We start from the raw sequence: 20,781 nt of genomic DNA, 5'->3' as shown, positions 1-20,781 counted from the left end.
TCCTAGAAGCTGAGAGAGAGTCTCTGAACTCTTCTGCGTGTTTTCCACTGTTGATCCAATTTTCACCACTGACCTCCCTTGGGCTAATCACAGTCATGCAGTCCAGGAATTTACCTTCCTCTGAGAGAGAAAGCAGATCATGGTGCATCCTTCATTGGCCAATACCAGACAGCACTGGACTAGACTGGGACACCAAGATGAGTCAGATCCAAGCTCTGTCCTCGAGAAGCTCATATTCAAGGGGGATGGTGGACCAATGAATGAATTCTCAAAATACATGTGATGCAGGGTAAAAAGGTTAAAAACTCCCATGGCAGGTAGCAAGGAAGAGAGTGGTACATGTGGGAGTAGCCAAGAAAGGATGCAGAGGCAGGCTTGGAGTGTTGAAGGAAGGCTTTCTGGCAGAGGCAATAGCAAAACTGCTGTTTTAAGTATGTGCAAACACAGAGCTTTAGACCATGTCAGATACAGACCCTCGGGGTCATCTGTGGAGTCCCAAGGGCAATGTCAGGATCAAAAATAAGCTGCTGTCCTACATAGCCCCTTTCTTACCTTGCAGCTTCCATAGGTAGGAGAAACCCACAGCAGATTTGTTCCCAGTTGCTTAGGTGTCTTGCCTAAGAGGCTAGTGTGACTTAGGGGCCATGACCCAGAGTCTCTGGACTCTAGTTTCTGGTTCCCAGTCACTTCAAAAGGTCAGTCCCCAGAATCCTATCGGATACAGCACCGTGTTTTAGAATGAGCACAGGAAGTGGAATCAGTTCACTAGGGTGGAATTCATTTCTAGGTGTGCAACCTCAGGCAAGCCACTTAGCCTTGCTCCGTTTCCTGATCTCTAAAAAGAGAACAATACTAAGTCTTCCTTATGCATTATCACAAAGATAAAAATAACACATGGAAAGCTTGTCTTTCAGGACTCTTTTGCTAACCTTGAACACACCATGTTTTTCTCTCCCCTCTCATATGTCCTCCTTTGGCTAGAAAGTTCCATCCCACTTTGTCTAGATAGCTCCTACTAGTCTTCCAGATCTCCCTCTACCACCCATCCAAAGAAAGTGTCCCCAGACACCTCAGGCCCAAGTCCCTTGACCACAGGGGCTCAGGGGACCTGGAATTCATTTTGTGTTATATTCAATGGACTTGAACTTGAGCAGGTCATTACATTTTGCCAGCCCACTACACAGGCAGAGACTTTATTTTGTTCAATCCTGATTCTCCAACTCACCCCTGTGGCCAGCACACAACAGTGCTCAATAAACATCTGTTGAATTCATATCTAAAGCAAATAAATGGAAACTCAATGTTGAATAGGTATTAGGAAGGTTGTATCCCGAGTCTACCACTTACAAGGTGACTCTGTTGCTTCAACCACAAAATGAGGAGAATAAATATTCAAAATGACCTGCAAAATTAAGTGCTGACCTAACATAGATAATATGCCTGTCTCCTAGGAAAGACAAGGCATGAGATAGTGAGTTTTCTAATCCTAAGGGCAAAGGAGAACTGGGGCCTCTTTTTCTGACTCTAAAGAGATGTTTCCAAAAGTAAGGAACACATTGTGTGATCCTGACCCCCGTATCACCTGCCGCCATGAAGAGATACTCACAGGGGAGTTGCCATTCTGTGCCAGGTCTGCTGCCTGCAGCTGCCCCAGCTTGGGGACTGTGGCCAACCTGCACACTCTGCCTCTGACTGAAGAAGAAAAGAGAGAGGGGAACATTGCCAATGGCCTTGTGCAGATTCATCATTTTGAATCCTCATTCTTAACATATGTTTTCGATCTCATGCAAAACATGAATTTCTGGTTTCCATTACCTTTGTTTCATTTTAGAATATAATGTTTTTTATAGCCTGGGGAAGGGAGAGAAAGCAAGCCAGTGAGCAAGCATGTGAGCTTGTATGCTTTTTGTTTTTCCATCAGAAGAAAGAGGGATGGGAAGGCCAAGAGACCAGGGATGGCAAACTTGCTGGATTCCTCAAGTCAATCATTGATTCTTCGAGCATTTACTGAGCACCTACTCTATGCACGTGGATAAATAAGATAAAGCAATGATCAATCTATGGTCCTCTGTCAGCTAAGTAATTTGCAATTGAATGAGGCAGATAAACTGGTTTATGGCACATAATACAAGACAGATTTTTCTTCTGGAAAGAAGCAGAGAAGGAATAAAAAAAAGGAAAAAAGAGAGAGAATAAAAAAGAATAAAGGCATAGGAAAAATAAGGGAAGGAAAGAAGGAAGGAAACATGTATTTCCCATGTGACAAGGATTGTGCTAAGGGCCTTACCTATTGTGTTTTATTTATTCCTCATAGAAAACTTGTCAAGAACCCCATCATGTTACAGGTGAGAAAGCCGAGACTTAGGAGATACCCACAGTCTCACAGCTGGTAGAGCACCGGCCTCCTACCTGCCTGCCTGGCCTCACACAGAGGTGATGCCAACTTGGCTCTGCTCTGAAGGCAGGACCAGCTTCTTGCATGCACAAGAGTGGATCTCAGAGCCCAGTTATTCCACTGAGTCTCCCAAGGCCTTCCAGAACCATAGCTGATTAAAACCAGTGGACCTTAGAAATCATCTGATCCAATCCACTCGAGGAGAAACAGATTCAGAAACAGGTGGGTGCTTGCCTGAGGTCTTGTGAAGAGTTCATAGGAGACCTAGGGCCCAGGTCTCCCCTCTAGAGTCCTCAGGGAAGTCAGCAATGCCACAAGCGGTGGCATTTAATTGCTTCCAGACTATGGAAGACTGCAACCCACCCTCATCCCTCCATTCCATCCTAGCTGAAACATTCCCAGGTCGGCTGAGCAGAAAGGTTTGTTTTGGCAGAAAGCTGGGTGCTGTCCAGCTCGATAATCGCCCGTGTTAACACACCATTATGTGTGTCATTAACAGACTTGGCAACTGGGACTTGGTGTTTTTTTTTTTTTCTCTTTACATTTTTTTTTTAATTTTCTAAAAATAGAACAAATAAAATACTACTCCCTTGTGTGAATCACAAAGATCAGCATTCCCAGTCACGCAGGTGCTCCCGGATATAGATTGGGAGAAACTGCCAGAAACACATCATTGCTGCCCAGGAAGCATCTCACGGCTTTGCTCTTGAAGGAGGCCCTGCCTGACAGCATGGGCAAGGTTGGCTGCCCAGGGCCCACAAAGCCACCGTTCTCACCCATGGCCCCCTAGCCCTTCTGCTATACCAGACTAGCTCATGGAAGGGAAAAGGTCAGGGCTGGGGAGTCGAACAGGTGCCAGATGAAAGACCAGCTGTACCATTTGTGGTTTTTGAGAACTTGATCAGAAGTTCAACCCCTCTGAACCTCAGTTCAATGAGAGTAACAATGAAATATTGTATATAACTCTCCCCTCCACTTATTCCTTGGTGATTCATCTGTTAGAAAACAGGCAGGAAGGAAGGGCAAAGAAATAATATCATACTCCTGCTATTTAGCAGAACTTGAACACAATGCACTCAAAATGTAATGATAAATCAGACACATGCCTGTCTTCCTAAAGCCTACAGTCTCCTAAGGGAGTTAGGTATAAAGAAACATAATTCTGTTATTACTCCACACCTACACTTTAAGCAGTTCCCTCCTAACTCCAGCATTAACGCCATGATCCAAGCCACCATGCACTCTCACCGTGACTCTGCCTTTGCCTTCTAATTGATCTCCCAGTTCCTTCCTTTGCTCCTCAACAGCCAGTTTCCGCCAAGCAGCCAACAGGATCGCTTTCAAACACCAGTGTATCCCATCATTCTTCTGTTCGAGCCTCCCAATGGCTTTCCAAGAAACTTAGGGGGGAAATCTCATATTCTTACATTGGCCTAGAAGGTTCTGGAAACTGGGCCCCCAGCTGTCTCACGCCCCTCCTCACTTCCTCTGCTGTAGCCATCCTGGTCTGCTCACAGCTCCTGGAGCACACCTAGAAAGCCCCCATTTCCGACTTCTTGTTCTCTGTCCCAGAATGGTGATCCCCCAGATATCTGTGCATCTCCCTCCCTCCCATCGTTTAAGTCTGTGCTCAAATGTCACCTCATCAGAGAGGCACTCTATCCACTGCTTGCTTATATCCTTACTTGTTTTATTTCTCTCCATAGATTTGTCACTTTCTAAATCCTATTATATATCTATGTGTTCATTTTCAACCTCTCTCACCAGAATACTAACTCCCAAAGAGTAGAGAGTTTGGAACAGTGCCTTGCTTGTACTATGTGCTCAATAAATATTTATTGGGTGGGTGAGTGAATGCAGAAATTTACACATGCTATATGCCAGGCCCTAAGTGTAGCCCTGAGACTAACCGGACAGAAACCTTCCCTTCCCAGCTACCTTGGGAATTACACACACACACACACACACACACACACAAAAACAGCTCAGCAGAACCCTGAGCTTTCCAGCCACAGAAAATCAGAGCCAGGGAAACCTTTTCAAATGAAGAGATTTGTAAACTGAGTCTTGAAGAATGAATGGGAGTAGTCAGGTAAAAATGGGCAAGCTGGAGGGTGAGGGAGAACATTCCAAAGGGAACACTTTTAGAAAAGGCTTTAAGGAAAGAGAATATTTGCTGTGTTTTAAAAACCACAAATACTCCAGTTTTGATGGAACTCTGGAGGCCAGAAACAGAATAATAAGAAATGAACCTGGAAACATAGAAAGAAAGAGACAATGGAAGGCCTTCTATTCCATACGAAAACACTGGATCTTCCCATGTATGCTCTGCAGAGCCATGAAAGCAGAGGGACATGGTGGGTTTCACAAATTTCTTCTGGTCATTGAGTAGAGGATAAATTTGAGGGAGTGAAGCATGAGTTAGCTAATAACACAATAGTGACCATAAAAAATAGAAGAGGAAAAAATGTTTTTCTCTCTGTATCTATGACCATCTTACAAAGGGACAGATCCTGTTGAAAGGAAGAAGGACTTTTTTGTTTCACTAAGAATTTCTATGACTTTAGTTGTACATATTTGAAGGCAGAGCTATGGAGAGCTTAGAGCCTCCATATGATAAAAGTAAAGAATCTGGGAGTTCCCAAGGATTCTCAGTGGGAAAAAAATAAGAACAGAAGAAAGAGGAGAAGGAAAAAGAAAGCCGAAAAAGAATGTGAGGCAAGTCATCAATCAGGGTGAATTTCCAGTGAGAAACTCAGTAGCAAAGGAGTTTGCTTTGGTTTGTTTGGTTGATTTTTTTTTTTTTTTTTTTTTTGGTGCTGGATTGAACCCATGCTAAGCAAGCTCTCTCCACTGAGCTTCTCCCCAACCCTGCAAAGGAACTTCTAAAAACAGAAGAACATGATTTATTATTTTATGTTGTTTGCTAATTGATGGGGCTCTACTTCAGGATGTGATAGAATCATTGGTATGAACCAACCCTGCCACCATTAAAACAAAAAAAACAAATGTAAAACTGAACAAAATATAGAAGGCAATGGTTTCTCTGGCATTGGACAACAGGCAGCACAAGATTATGATCCTTGAGAGGAGGTAAGCTCACAAGTTGAGCCCACAATTTTCCTGTTCTCTAACTGGGAATAATTTCCTTCATTGTAGAGCAAAGAGCTAAAGTCTGGGCAGAGCAGAGCTCTGATTTGCTAAAGAGACAAAAAAATGACTGGAATCTGTGGAGCAGGACACCAGAGAGAAGTGACTTGCTCATAGAGGTCCCCAGAATCCTGTGCCCTGTGGTGTCTTTGGCAGAGAGCTAGATTATAATTGCTCAATGTGAGCACACAGGCTTACCAGAGGTCACGTACAACAGGTAGACAACAGAAATACTAGAAATCACCCAGTGTTAGAGGACAGAGGAGATACAGGCCAGCCATGGTGGAGAAATCTTGTTCACATATTTCCAGTCCTCCTGAGACACCAAAATGGTGACAACTTAGAAGTATAGACCCCCACCCTAGTACAAGACATTCTTTTCTTTCTTTTCTTTTTTTCTTTTCTTTTTTTTTTTTTTTTGAGGATTTTTTATTTTTTAAAGTCTTGCCAAGTTGACTGAGACTGGCTTTGAACTTGCAATCTTCCTGCCTCATCCTTCTGAACTGCTGGGGTTATAGGCATGTACCCCCATTCCTGGCCAAGACATACTCTTGATAAGTACCATCCAATATAACTTTCTATAGTGACATTAATGTTATTTGTACCATTAAAAATGATAATCACTAGCCACATGTGGCTATGGGGCATTTGAAAGATGGCTAGTGCAACTAATAAAATTTTTTTGATTTATTTCATTTTTATACCATAAATTTAAATGTAAGTACTCTATTGTGTAACACAGCTTTAGACCCACCCTAACAAAGACCTCACAAAATTCACAAAATTCACAAGGGAAACAGTTTGTGATTGATCCCATTAAGTTAGAGGGGAAAGGAAAAGGCACTGGTATTTCCACAGATCCTGCCTATCAAAGCATAAAAACAAACCTAAAAATCTTCAAGGTGATAAGCCAGTAATCGTATCCCTCACTGCCTCTAGAATAAAAACTAACTTTTTTAGAGAAAGATAATAGAACACAAGTTCTCTATAATATATTAACATTATCTAGTACAGAATCAAAAATCACTAGGTATATAAAGAATAGAAAAATGTGACCCATAATGAAGAGACCAATCCCCAAATATCCCAGATGTTGAATTTAGCAGACAATTCCTTTAAACTAAAGGTTATATATTTTTTCAAAGAATTAAAGGAAGTCACTCTTAAGTATTAAATAAGTAGATCTCAGCTGAGACATTGAAACTATTAATAAGAGAACTAGAACTAAAAATATAACAACTAAAGTTTTAAAATGGATTGATATGGATTTAACAACAAATTGGGGAAGAAGCAGTATAATGAACTTGAGAATAAACCAATAGAAATCAGTCAATCTGAATAAAGGAAAAAAAAAGTTGAAGTAAAATGAATAAAACCTCAAGGATCTTCAGAACAATATCAAATGGTGAGTCTACATGGAATAGGAATTTCCAAAAGAGAAGAGAATAAAAATGGGGAATAAAAATATTCAAAAGAAAAAATGGTTGAAATATTTTCATAATTTATAGGTTAAAAGTACTCAGTGAATACCACATAGAATAAACCCAGAAAAAGCCATATCTAGACATATCAAGGTCAAACTACAAATATATGAGAAAATCTTGAAAGCAAAATTCACTATAGGGTTTCATCCCAATAAACCCATCATAAATTAAAAATATTAAAAGTCAAAAATGCATCTAATAACCAAACCTATCAAAAATCATAGCTTATAATTTCCACTGAATGTGTATCCATTTTGCACCATTATGAAGTTGAAAAACTTCAAACCACCATAAATTGAGGACCATCTGTATAGAGAAATAATAATAACAATATTGCTGACTTCTCATTCAAAACAATGAGACAAGAAGACAATGGAATATTTTAAAGTGCTGAGAGGAAGAAAATCAATTGAACTCAGAATTCTAAATTAATCAATAATAGTCATCAAAACTAGTATGCAATAAAGACATTTTGATAAGTTCAAGCTAAGAGAATTTAATGTTTTTTTTTTTTTGAGAGAGAGAGAGAGAGAATTTTTTTAAATATTTATTTTTAGTTTTCGGCGGACACAACATCTTTGTTTGTATGTGGTGCTGAGGATCAAACCCGGGCTGCACGCATGCCAGGCGAGCATGCTACCACTTGAGCCACATCCCCAGCCCAAGAATTTAATGTTAATGACATAAGAAATGCTATAGAATGTTCTTTAAGTTGAATGTATTGATGACTGAGTACTCAAGTCTATCAACAGGGGAGGAATAAACAGCACCAAAAAAGTTTTTTTTTTAAAGAGTTAAACATAATTTTCTTAAAAGACAATTGGCCAACCACTTTAGGCAAAAATGAGAATATTGCAAAGTAGGATCTGCAATTTCTGTAGAAATGTAAAGTATAACAATGAAAGCATGAAGCAGGAGACATGGGTAAAGATAAATCATATGGTTATGCTATTGTAAAGTAGAAAATACAAAGCTTAAAGTGTGATATTTACACACAGAGGGTCAGGTGTGGAATGAGTAGCATAAGATGAAATCTAACTGGATTTGTATTGATAAATAAAAGATGCAACCAACAAAACTTGAACAAAAGTATAAATGAAAAGTCAATGGAGGAAGTAAAATGGAACTCTAGAAATACAGATAATTGGAAAGAGTCATCAGAGTAACAAAGGACAAAAGTCAATGAAAACAAACAGCAAGATGGTGGACTAAGTTCAACCATATTAATAATCGTGTTAAATGTGAAGAGACTGAAACACTCCAACTAAAAAACAAGAGAAAGAAATGAGACCGACAAATTGGATTAAAAAAAAAAACAACAACAACAAATTTGAGGCCTGGGAATGTGGCTCAGTAGTGAAGCATTTGCTTAATGTGTAAAAGGTCCTGGGTTCAATCCTCTGCACCTGGAAAATAAAAAAGCAGAATTCAAGAACATTCTGATTAAAAGGGATGCACTTTAGAATTTAAACCATAATACGTTGAAAGTAAAAGGATGGGAAAAGATATATGTATTGTGAACTGAATTGTGTTCTTTCAAAATTCATATTTGAAGTCCTAATCAATGAACTGTATTTGGAAACAGCCTTCAGGAGATGATACAGGTTATACAAAGTCATAAGAGTGTGGCCCTATACCCAGAGGATTAATGTCCTTATAAGAAGTGAAAGAGATATTGGAGGTCTCCCTCAGAGTACAGGCTATGTGAGGACCCAGCAAGAAGGCAAGGAAGAGATTTCACCAGAAACCAATTATAATGGCCCTTTCATCTTACACTTTCAGCCTCCAAGTTACATGGAAATCCAATGTTTGTTGCTTTAAGCCACCCAATCTGCCGCAGTCTGGCTGGGCAAAATAACCGGGGGGTGACAAGCAACTTGTGAAGATTGAAACAGCGGGAGCCGCTTTATTATGGGACAGCAGAGGTATATATACCTAACTAATTACACACAGCTTAACTTAATTAACATCATCTAGATACAGCAATCAGTCATTAAGGAATCCTCACCATCTTAATGGCTCGCTGGCGTTGCTTCACAAACGACTCCTCCTGGCAAAGTGCCAGGCGCCATCTTGACTTGGTTGTGGCCCTCAACACCAATCTGTGTTTTATTGCCATGGCAGCCCTAGCTGACTAAGACACTATACACAGAATAAACACAACAAAAGGGAAGTTATAAACTGACATCCAGATTCTGCCATTTGTGTGGTGTGATTCCACCGAGGGACAATCAAGTCTAGCAAAGTCTACTGCTTTCATGAAACCTCTGTGCCAGCAGGTTTTTTTCTTCATGGACATCAAGTAAGAGCTTCATGGACACTGAGTTTCGTCTCTGCTTCTAGACACAGCAGAACAGAAAGAGCACATGTTCACACAGAACTCTAAAGCAGACATGACCATAAAACCTCAGCCCCATCCCTGGAGAAATCTGCAGAAACTTAAGGAGGAGTTTAGACATCCACAGACCATGAACTAGTGGTTTAATCTTATATCTTAGGAGTTTGGAACTCCAGATGATATCTGGGTTTGATAATTTTTAAAAGCATCATAATTTTTGATGATGACAACGATGATGACAATGATGACTATGATGATGACGGTGACAATAAGCATGATGATAGAAATTACAAAGCTTTGGTCTCTTATTTCCAAGTCCAAGCCACTTTTCACTAAAACACGGTGCTTTCTGCTTCCTAGAAACAAATTTCATAATGGAAGTTCAGATTAAATAAGGTTCAAGTTCAGGCTACTGAGAGGATTGGCAAAGTCTTCTCAGAGGAGGGAACTTTAAGACTGGGCCTTAAAAGAAGAGTACGACTGGAAATGTTGGAGCTAGGCTGGGCCAGGTATCTCTGAGAGGTTGTCACACACTGTCATGAACACTGTTTCCCGTGTGTCCTGAAGGAGGGACCTGATCTAACAAAGGAGAACCACTGTGAGGGTTTGGAGCCTCTGGCCTGGGGGGGAATTGCCAGCTTCAAACTGACATTTTTTTTAAAATGCTTTTCTATGTAGAAAGAAAAAAAAATGACTTACTCAGGGATAATAAAACCCAATTTCTAGCGGGTTGGGAGGGTTGAATGACATCGTGGAGTGAGTGACCCTTTTAAAATGTGAGAAGCAAACTCTTCACTTCCCTGCTCAAATTGCTCCAAGGCAAAACTGCCCTGAAAGAGGAAAGGAGGGAGGGGCCCAGCAGAAGGCAGGGTTCACAGCCAGAGCTTCCTGGCGGAGAGACAAAAAGTGCTTCCTAAGAAAGGTAAAGAGAGGAAGATCTTTCTGAAATAAAAACCTGGTTAACTTAGAAATTCTTTTTTTTTTTTTTTTTAAAAAAGAAAGCCTCCACCAGCTTCTCCTCTGGGAACCAAAGCCCCATGAACCATGGCCAACCAGGGGTCCCCTGGTGCCCAGCCTCCCTTGCATTCCAGCCCTCCTCCCCCTGCTCACCTGCTCTAGCCACACAGCTCATCACAAATCCTCTAGCACCTCAGATGGCTCCCACATGGGGCCTTTGCCCTTGTCCCCCCACTGCAAAGCCTTCCCTCGATGAGGATGCTTGCTGCCTCACCCCTTCTCAGCTTGGCTGCACAACACCCTGCAGCTGAGGCCCCAGCTGCCTACTGTAAGATCATACCCCCCAGGACATGCCCTGATCCCTGCATGGGGTTTGACCTTTCTCTATGGCACCCACCACTGCCTAACACACCACACCAGGCACTCACTGATTTTATCTCCTGCATCCCTCACTCTAAGTCTTCCCAAGGTCACATGGCTGCTCAACGGTTGCAGGGGATTCACCCCACACCAGTGCTTTTGTCGGTTGCCTGCTTCTCAGACTCATAGATTGCCTGTCAGAAGTGTTTCCTTCTTCTACCCAGGTGACATCAAATATCTGGGCCATATTTCAGGCACAGGCCACAGACCAGGTAGCATTCCTGTTTCCAGGAAGCCCCTGAAACTCCCCTTTTGGAACACTCCACTAGAGACAAATTAGAAGTGAAGGCGCTGCCTGCACTCTTTCGTGCGCACACAGTCAGGTGAGTGTGGTGGGCAGGCACCCACAGATTCCCAACCCTTCTGTCACAGGGGAGTTGAGGAAAGTAAGTGGACGTAGCACCTTCCCCAGGCATCAGTCATGGAGGCCCCACGTGGGAGCCCAGGAGGTGTGGGTCCCAAGGTGAGTTGATGCTGATTGCCCTGCAGAGATCAGAATGCCAGGAGGCCTCCCTGGGCCATCGCATGCTAGGTCTTTAACAGGTCACTACCCACGCTGTACAACAGGGTGACCAGGTGATCTAGAATCCCAACCAGATCTACCCTTCTGTGGCTTTTGTACTGATCAATACAGTACTCGAACAGAAACCCATCTGCTTTGTAAATAAAACATGGATACAGCAACAGTTGCTAAGCAGGATGAGCCAAGCCTATCAAATCTACGGTTGATTTTTTATAACGTTCCTTCTTGACCCCGGGTCCGTGTCAAGCACACAGCCAGGGGCTTATGTGTCCCATTCCCTTCCCTAAGGAAGTCCTGAACACAGTCAGGCACTACAAGGGAAGACTCTGGACACTGCCCTCCCAGAGATGGAAGGGGACAGAGGGAGGAAAGCTGACCCTGAGCTGACCTTCTCTCCCTGCAGGTGCCCCTGTGCTAGGTCATCAGCTGCTCAGGACCACCCTGACGGGGTTATTGAAAGTAAGGAAATGAGGCTCAGAGCAGGGAAGCAAGCTGCCCAAGGTCACACAGCTCAAAAAGAGGGTACTGAGATTAACTCAGTTTTCTCCAGTCTGTGCTTTTCTCATCCTTGGCCAGGCTTCTGGCTATACTGGGTAGAAAGCCATAAGCACCCAAAGAGCACTTTCCCTCCAGCTGACTGTTCCTGGAGAGCTTCCTGGGGGAGAAGCAGCATGTTTTGAATTAGGCCTGAGGCCAGTCAGGGTTTGATGGGTACATCCTGTAACACACACGAACACACACACACAAACACACACACACAAACACACACACACAAACACACTTCTGCACAGACTCAAAGTGGCTACAGCGGCTGATCAGGCTGGGAGACTGTGTGTTACACACTCAAAGAGAGCTGTTGATGTAGTGCTAGCCCCCCTCCAGCTGTGGAAGCAGGGGGTCCCAGCCCACTTATTGTTTCTTTTTCCACCAGCAGAAAACATCTGTCCCGTGAAAGTTATATTTGCTGAGAGATCAGCAGCAGAGCTGTGGCCCAAGCCTCCCCTCCCAACCATGCTGTCAGCAGGGCCACAGCTAGTGTCAGTGGGTCAGATCAGGGATCCCAAGGCCTTGTGGCACTCTGAGCTGACCACAAAGAGGGTGTCCTTGCCACTGAAATGCAACTAGGACTCTCATAAACAGAACTTGGACGTAGAAGCAGCCTGTGGATCACACTTAACTGGCACTACTTGCAAAACCCCTGAACAGGATGGCACCTTAATTCACTGAAGAGAATTCAGAATGAGATAGGAGCAAAGAAGGCTGAAAAGGAGTAAATTGTCAAAGATGCTGATATGTTCCAGCAATGCAGGTTGCCCCTGTCTCTCTTTCCCCAACAGATGGCCCTGGCCTGAGGCCCTCTGTACACCCTGCCACCATGCAGGGAGATCAGGGAGGCTGCGTGTCCTCCTGGGAGCAGCTCCAGTTTTGAAGCAATGAATCCAAGACCAGGCAGGTCAGCAGGCCAGGCTGGGACATGATGCAGAGTGCGAGGCTGCAAGGTCTCAGTGCCTCACAACCTACCCTATCGCTTCCCCACAGTGAGTAATCAAGGATATTTATGGATGCCGAAGAAAGATAAGCAGCATTCAGAGCAGGAAAGATTCATAAGAGGCACAGTAAGGTTTGCACTTTGGAAAGTCAATCATGATTCATTACAAAGGATATGCACTTGGAGTCTGTAGCACATAAAATCATTTTTCAGTCTGGAAGCCGGGTGGGTGCCAGCTTACACAGAGGTCCCCAGAGGCTAAGCTGATCTACAAACACTGAATCACCCTTGTGAGGACTGTGACTGGTATGTTACAAGTGTGACTCATGAAGAATGAAAGGATGGAACACACAGAACTCTGGGGAACTACCCGTGTGTTACCCCTCTGCTGGACATGGGCTAACCCAGCCCACATGTGGCCCCAGAACAGATTTCTCTCAGACAAGGGAAAAAGACACCTGAACCTTAGAATGAGCATGCCACATGACCTGGAGCTGCTTATGCCCCCTCTAGGACCTGTGTCACGGCTGTGGGGATGGCAGCCTGGGCAGAAGTTGCATTTGTTCCTGTGTTCATTGTGTGAATGTGCAGATGCCAAGCCCAGGCCCTGTGTTAGCTCCAAGGCTGGGCTGCCTCTTGCCACTGGCTTGCACAGCCTGGAATTTCTTCGATTCAGGAGCCCTGAGGTCATTTTCATGACCTTAGTGCATGTTAGACTCAGGCTCTGGAGTTAGACCCCTAGTTCACTCACGTCCAAGTCCAAACTCCAACATTCCTTTGCTGTGTGATTTGGGGGAAGTGACTACCATCACAGTCTCTTATTTCCTTTACCTGTAATGTAACTGAACACCTCGGAGGGTGGTTGCAAGCAAATCAGCTAATCCTGAGAACATGTAGCGTAGCTCCAGGCCTGGCTAGTGTCAGCTATCAGTGACTTAAGTTAGAGCCGTGAGACAGGTGAGTTGCTCTAGAGCCCAGTGAGAGTTCCTCAAGGTGATAAGAGGGGAAGGAGGGATGGCAGAAAGCCTCCTGCAGGACAGGTTACATGGGATCCAGAGGCCTGAAGGCCAGAGTGTGTAGAGCCCAAGGGAAGGGAAAGGGATAGGGACTGGCTGTGAGTACAGAAGGTGGCTGGGCCCCAGGCTGTGGACAGCATCACAGAACACCTAAGCATCTGGACTGCATCTGAGGCAGGGGATCCATAAAAGGGCCCATCCAGGGCCTTCAGAGGGGCTGAGCTGATCAGATGTAGAGGGGTGATGCTGCAGTGGGAAGGGAACACACTAAAGGAACATCATGGCCACAAAGAGGCCGGACCCCAAGACAGCACTTGAGGCTGAGTGGGGCCAGGTGGGCAGGAAGGGGAGGAGGGCCAAGAGACCAACTCCCAGGCCCTGAGGAGGAGGGAGCACCATTTTCAAGGGTCCCCCAGCTCCCTTCAGCTCCAACATTCCAGGATTACGGGATCCTCCAAGACCTCATGTGGCCGCAGCTGGACAGTCTGCACACTTTGGGGATTTCATCCCTTTTCCTTGGAGTTCATGAGACAAAAAGCTTTAGGAAGGGGATGATGTTTCAACCAGAACCAGAGTTAGATCTGGCCAGAGACAAGGTGGGGTGGAGGCCATACTCCACTCCCCAGAGGATCTGCACACCCACCGAGATAGCTCTGTCCTCTCAGCTTCCATCAGTCACACACATGGCCTTCGTCCCAGCTTCGGGCTGCAGTCTCTGCTGTAAACAGTCTGTTGGCTGCACGGGGAGGTTCGTCATACTTGGAGAAGCTCTGCCACAGTGCAGTCTAAGGCCTCCGAGAGGGTGGGCTCAGAGGGGGAAGGATGATGGAGCAGGGCTAACTGATTGGGGCAAGGTAACAGGGTGAGTGGGAGGTGCTGTCCCTGCTGGAGAATTTGCCCAGGGAGTTCCACAGAAGGGAGTCGGGTTAGTGAGGGCCTTCTCCTGGGGATATCACCCCACAGTCCTCAAAGAAGCTTTTGCTATCCATTTACAATGACAACACTGAGAGTCAGAACCAGAGAGGACTGACCACTGACCTACATGTACACAGCTATTAAATCACATGCATGGATTCAGACCCAAACTCACTGGCCTCCAAAACCTACCCATTTGCTTACTCATTCCTTCAGCTATTCATCCAAAAACAGTTACTGAGAGCCTGCTAAGTGCTAGGTGGTGCGCCAGATACAGAGACGCAGGGCTGCCATGTCTCCCACCATCAAAGGAGACACCCACCCCTGTATCAAGTTAATCAATGGTAGTTCCAGATAGTAAAACAGGGTGAGCCGATCAGAGCCAGGGGTTTAAACTGCAGCTTAAGTTCAAATCCTGCCCACAGGATTGGAACTGCATTCTAAGAATGATTTTCCTATGTTTAAAGAGTTACAAAGACAACAAAAAATATGCCACAGAGACCAATACATGTCCCACAAGATCTAAAATATTTACTGTCATTGCTGCTGATGATTGAGGACCCCTCGTCCAGAGCCTGGTGGCTCCTTGCAGATGGTCAGGGAAGGCCTCTATGTGGATGTGGCTTTGAACTAGGGCCTGATAAAGGAAAGGAACCGCTAGGAGAAGAGACCCAGACAATGAGAATTCCAGCCCAGAGAACAACAAATGGATGCAAAGGACTGGAGTAGAAAGAAGCTTAGCAAGAACAAGAGCCAGAAAATAAAATAAAATAAAATAAGAAGGCCAACACTGCTTGAGGACAGGAAACAAGAGGGAAAGTGGAGCCAGAGGAGCACTGGGGCACAGCAGGCAGCAGATCACACAAGGCCTTCTGGGGCAAGGTGAGGGCTGTCCTTTCCTCTAGATGGTGCCTGGCAGCGCCAAGTGAGACTTCCACAGAAGTCCATACAGAAAGGTCCAGTCTAGTGGTTCAAGGATCGCATAAAGAATCCAGAGACAAGAGACACTTGAGCCAGACACCCGGCACCAACTCCCAGATGATGTGGTCATTTCCCTTAGAAGAGTCCCAAGTGGACAGAGGGTGCCAAGAAGGCACTCCAGGAGGGACAGGGCTGCCGAGTTTGGCAGGCTATCACAACCCTGGTCATACCAACTGGAGTTCCAAGTAGGGCTTGAGTCTCCAACAGGAAATGGAGGAAGAAATACGAAGAACCAAGAATGTCCAAGGACATGATGAGGCTGATGGTCACCACCGTGACTTCTTGAGCTTTAGGCTCCCCAGGCCTCACCAATACACAACAAAAATTGGGACCATGGTCACATTAAGTCCCCCTCTCGCCCTGTGCGCTCTATCCTGATTAGGCAAGTTTCAGGAAAGGAGAGGGGCCACCCCAGGATGAAGGGAGCAGCAGAGGCCCCGCCGAGGAGCTAGTGGGGGATGTGAAGGGGCTGGGTACCAAGTGAGTCTCTCCTGGCAGCCACTGATATGCAGTGGGCGGGGGGAGGGGACATCTGAACAGCACACGGAGACCTCAGCCACAGGCACAAGTAGACTCCCCGACAGTCGGAACCCAACTTCTGGCCTTGAGGAGGGAGAGGCAGGAATCATCTGTGACTAGCTGTAACATTTTGTACTTTGGCGACCACTTCGTTTAAAATGGCTGTTCTCCTGAGCATGTCCCCAGGCAACATGTGTGCTGTAATTTGATTTTTTAAAAAACAACTTTTATTGGGGTTTTTTTTTTCTTATTTATAAGAGTAGCGCTTTTTTTTTTCCAGGAAAATCAGAAAATTCAGAGGAACCAAAAAGAAGAAAATACAAACCACTCACCCTCTCACCCAAACAGTCATCATTAACACCTTGATGTCTGTTTGTCCAGCCTGTGCCTCTGTCACTGCTGAGCTATGGCCTGTCCTCATCTCTGTCCTGGTTTTCCTCCCAGCCACTGCCCCCCATGTTTATCCCACCCAGCTGGCCTCCCGGCTCAGGAGATCACCTACCACCTCCATGCCTTGGACTCCCACCCCTGCCTTTGTCCTCCTGTCAACCACTGCCACCTCCCTGGGCTATGTGGAAATCCTCGTGGATTAGAAGAAATGCAGGCCCCACTCTCTTCTCTTCCAAGAGATGCCCCAGGGTTTAACTGCTCAGCCCTCTCATCCTTGGGCTGATGGGATCCTCCAGGGGCTGGATCTAGCGTAAGAGACCCACTCTGTATCTGGAAACATTACTTTGAGAATGATCCTATGTGCCCTTCCCCTTGGTGGGCATAGTACAAGGAGTTAATAACCTCCCACGTAACCTCCCACTCCTTGCCCTGTTCCCTGCTGATTTCTCGAGACACACCATGGTGCCCCACGTTACCTGAAGGAGAAAAGAGAAGTCACCTGCCTTCACCTACCACCAGATTCCCTCGATACTATGCTGCCTCTTAAAAGGGATATACAGGACACAAACTCTGGTAGCCTTCTTTTTTCACCTGTCAATATATTTTGGGCGTGGTTGACCAGTTTGTTTTTGCTTCAAGTTGAACGCTTGCACAAAATTCCACTCTATGTTTAGCTTAACTGATGTAAACAACCCCCTCTTCTAGACGTCTGAGTTGTGGCAAACATTTTCAATCACAAATTAAAAATCAAACAATTTCACTTTTAAGTGGGAAGACATCCCTCTGCAGAAATTCCTTTATCAATCATAGAACTTCAGAGGAAATGTTCCACATCAACTATTGTTAGGTTTGGATGTGAGGTGTCCCCCAAAAGCTCACTAGTGAGACTGTGCAAAAAGGTTCAGAGGAGAAATTATTAGGTTATAAGAGTCTTAACCCAATTAGCGAATTAATCCCCTGCTAGGGATTAAATGAGTGGTAACTGAAGTGATACCGTGTGGCTGGAGGAGGTGGGAATTGGGATACATACTTGTAACTGATGAGTGGAGTCTCTCTGCTTCCTGGTCACTATGATGTGAGCTGCTTCCCTCTACCACCTTCTTCGGCCATGATGTTCAGCCTCACCTCGAGCCCTGAAGAATGGAGCCCTCAAATAAACTCCTCTATAATTATGCTGGTTAGGTCCTTTAGTCAAAGCAGCAAAAAAAGCTGACTAAAACACCTATTGAATTCAGTTGGGATTAAACACCTATTAAATGTGACACGTGTCACTGTGTGATTCACACTGTACAGAGTCTTGAAGGTGGATGCAAAGATTCAGATAAACGCCGTTCGTGTCCTGAAAGAACTCAGTCAAGTGAGAGGCAGGCAGGACAGGAATGACCCCCGACGTGAGGCAGAGCACACGCTGGTTCTGAGGTGGTGAGGGAGAACGTGCTAGGAGGGTTACAGGCCCAGGATCGGCCACAGAGCTGAGGCAGCCCCAGATCCTCTCCCACTGACTATTGCGATCACCACACAACACGTCAGACGTGTCCCTCAGAATAGCAGGCATGAATCTGGGCTGTGGCTGTAGCTCAGAGGCAGAGCGCTCTCCCGGCATGCGTGGGGCACTGGGTTCAATCCTCAGCACCACATAAAAATAAAATAAAGTTATTGTGACCACCTATAATTAAAAAAATAAATATAAAAAAGAATACCAAGCATGAATTTATTGAAGGAATGGAAAAGGGGATCCTTTAGGGAAGAGATGGATCCACCCAAAGGCAGAAGAACAGTGTGTCCCTCCTTGCCCTCCAGTTTTCTTGGGGTCCCAGGGAAGTTTCCAGAGAGTCCTGCCCTGGTCCATCACTTTTTTTGTTTTTGTAACTTTTTATTGGTAGGTCCATCTCTTGACTTTTTTGGAGGGGGGGGGTCTGATCTTATTTGTTACTCTTAAAAATTCTTATTTTGTGGAGCTGGGGCTGTGTGGCTAAGTGGTAACGTGCCTTCCTCAAAGGTGTGAGGCACTGGGTTCGATCCTCAGCACCAAATAAATAAATAAATATATATATTGTGTCCATCTACAACTAAAAAAAAAAAAAAATTCTTAGTTTTGACTGGACTCAGAATTAGAAGTTCTCGGAGAAGACAATATGTGTCTCTTGGCAATCTGTTCCTGGTGTTTTTCTTTGGCTTTTTTTCATTCTCTTGGCCAAAAGTTTGGCATATTCTGCAGCCTTTTCCTTATTTTTCTTAGTGCTGCTTCTTCTGAGCAATTTGCTGGCGCTTGTCTTGCAGGACACATGAAATAACGAGACACTGAATCTCCAGTGCTTTGGTCCTGGGTTTTTAAAATCTTCCTTGTTTAGGGATTTTCTGACCACATATTGATGGACATCATCTTCCTTACAGAGATTGAAAAGTTTGTGGATTTACTAGCTCTTTTGGGTCCCAGTCTGTGAGGTACAGTAGTATGTGTGAGTCCAGGACCTTCCCTCTCTCCTTTTTGTACAATTACCAAGCTGAGAACGCTTAGATGGACATCCACAATGCAACCTCCATCAGAACGGCACTTTCTCTCTCCAGTTCGCCTTGGTCTATCACAGAAATTCCCCTGACTCAGTAGCAGGCAAACACAGCCATGGGTCAAGACACCCTGCTTCATGGGGAAACCTTGTCTGTCATTCCCACCATTGATTCAAACCACAGAACCCTTCCATTCTTCACCCAGAGCGTCAGCAGCAACCTCTGTGGCCGTACGCTTTTCATAAAAAGGGTGAAGTTTGTATTCACCGTCCACTTAAATGAGTTTCTGGCAGCCAGTAACTGGGAAGGAGACATTCAGCTTCAAGAGGCTTTCTTGACTGGCAGAAGATGACATCAAACTTTCAAGTCTTCCCCGTGCATGGTAAAGGTCTAGGGCAACTCTAGGTCACCCTACTGCCTGGTTCTAATTGGAACCTGTTCTTAACAGATTTTGTGGTTGAGGGAATTTTCCTTATCTTCTTGCCTTCTTGAACCCGGTCTGTGTAAGGGTCACAAAAGCACTACTTCCCCCGCTCAGGGTAACTTGTGTTCTTCTTATCAGCATTTCAGGCGTGCATTTCTCCTGCAGATAAAAGGTTATTTGCTGAGGAATGTAAAATATTCTACTGACTTAGGCCAGGCAGGGCTGCAGGTGAATTGCTTTATGAAAGATAACATGTGGAGGCCAGCACAGTAGGCCCAGTTTATAGGATTATTCTCTTACTCTCATGGCCCCACTGGCTCACCTCTGTCTGTTACCTATCGGGAGCACCATGCTGGGTTTCTGGGCTGGGGCAGGGGCAGCGTGTCTTACGGACTGGGATTGTACTGAGAGGTAGGAGGAAGACCAACAAGTGAGCTCCAAGAATGAAGTCCTAGGAGCTGGAGGTACAGGACCCAGGAGGAGCAGGCAGGAGCGTTAACAGTGCAGGGCAAAGGGCAAATGAGAGAAAACAGTCAACACAAGTCCCAAAAAGCACACGAGGATCAGGTCAGGAAGCAATTCTGGGCCACTGATGACATCATGGTCAGCAGGGACGGAATAAAGAATTCAAGAAGAAAATTCAGCTTTGAGGACACAGTCCTTATCGATTTGTTCTTGAAAATGTTTGTTTCTATATTTATTAACTTATGCTAAATATGATCATCATATGAATGTGCAAAATTTTGCTAAATACATTTTTATGATCCTAACTCTGAAGATGTCATTGTTGACCTGCAATAGTTCTAAAAAATTTATATTTTTAGTATTTTAGTATTAAAGTTTATTTCCTATTCTGTCAGTCTACCCAATATTTTGGTGGTTACTTTTCCACACATAGTAGGGAATTCATGATTATTCAGTGTTATGGGCTGTTCAGGCATGTTTCTGGCACTCCAGGCACACTGACCTTCCTTTTTAGCCTCCTACCTCAGGGCCTTTGCGGCTTCTATTCTCAATGCCTGGAATAGTTTCTCCTCTTCCACTACATCTAAATAACCACGGCCTCATCTTTCAGATTTCAGCTCACTTTCTCTGACCCTCCAAATTCTTTTTACATTCTCAGTGTAGTCAGTCCTTCTTATTAGCACTTACCATAATTAATAAACCATGCACCGATATACTCGTGCACGTGTATTTGAACTCAAGCAGTCAAAGCTTATATCCCTGACTCAGTGGAAACTCCATGAGGACAGGAAATATTTTTGCTCCAAA

At 44.7% G+C, this 20,781-nt stretch overlaps 1 pseudogene; it reads right to left on the bottom strand.

Moving 5' to 3' along the window:
- Positions 1–18,666: 18,666 nt before the first annotated feature.
- LOC101955783 (small ribosomal subunit protein eS6 pseudogene) lies at positions 18,667–19,440 on the bottom strand (annotated as a pseudogene).
- Between the last annotated feature and the right edge of the window lie 1,341 nt (positions 19,441–20,781).

The sequence above is a fragment of the Ictidomys tridecemlineatus genome, chromosome 11, assembly GCF_052094955.1.
Source record: "Ictidomys tridecemlineatus isolate mIctTri1 chromosome 11, mIctTri1.hap1, whole genome shotgun sequence".
NCBI lineage: Eukaryota > Metazoa > Chordata > Mammalia > Rodentia > Sciuridae > Ictidomys > Ictidomys tridecemlineatus.
Note: the sequence above shows the minus strand (reverse complement) of the source record. Positions and strands in the feature narration are given on the sequence as shown.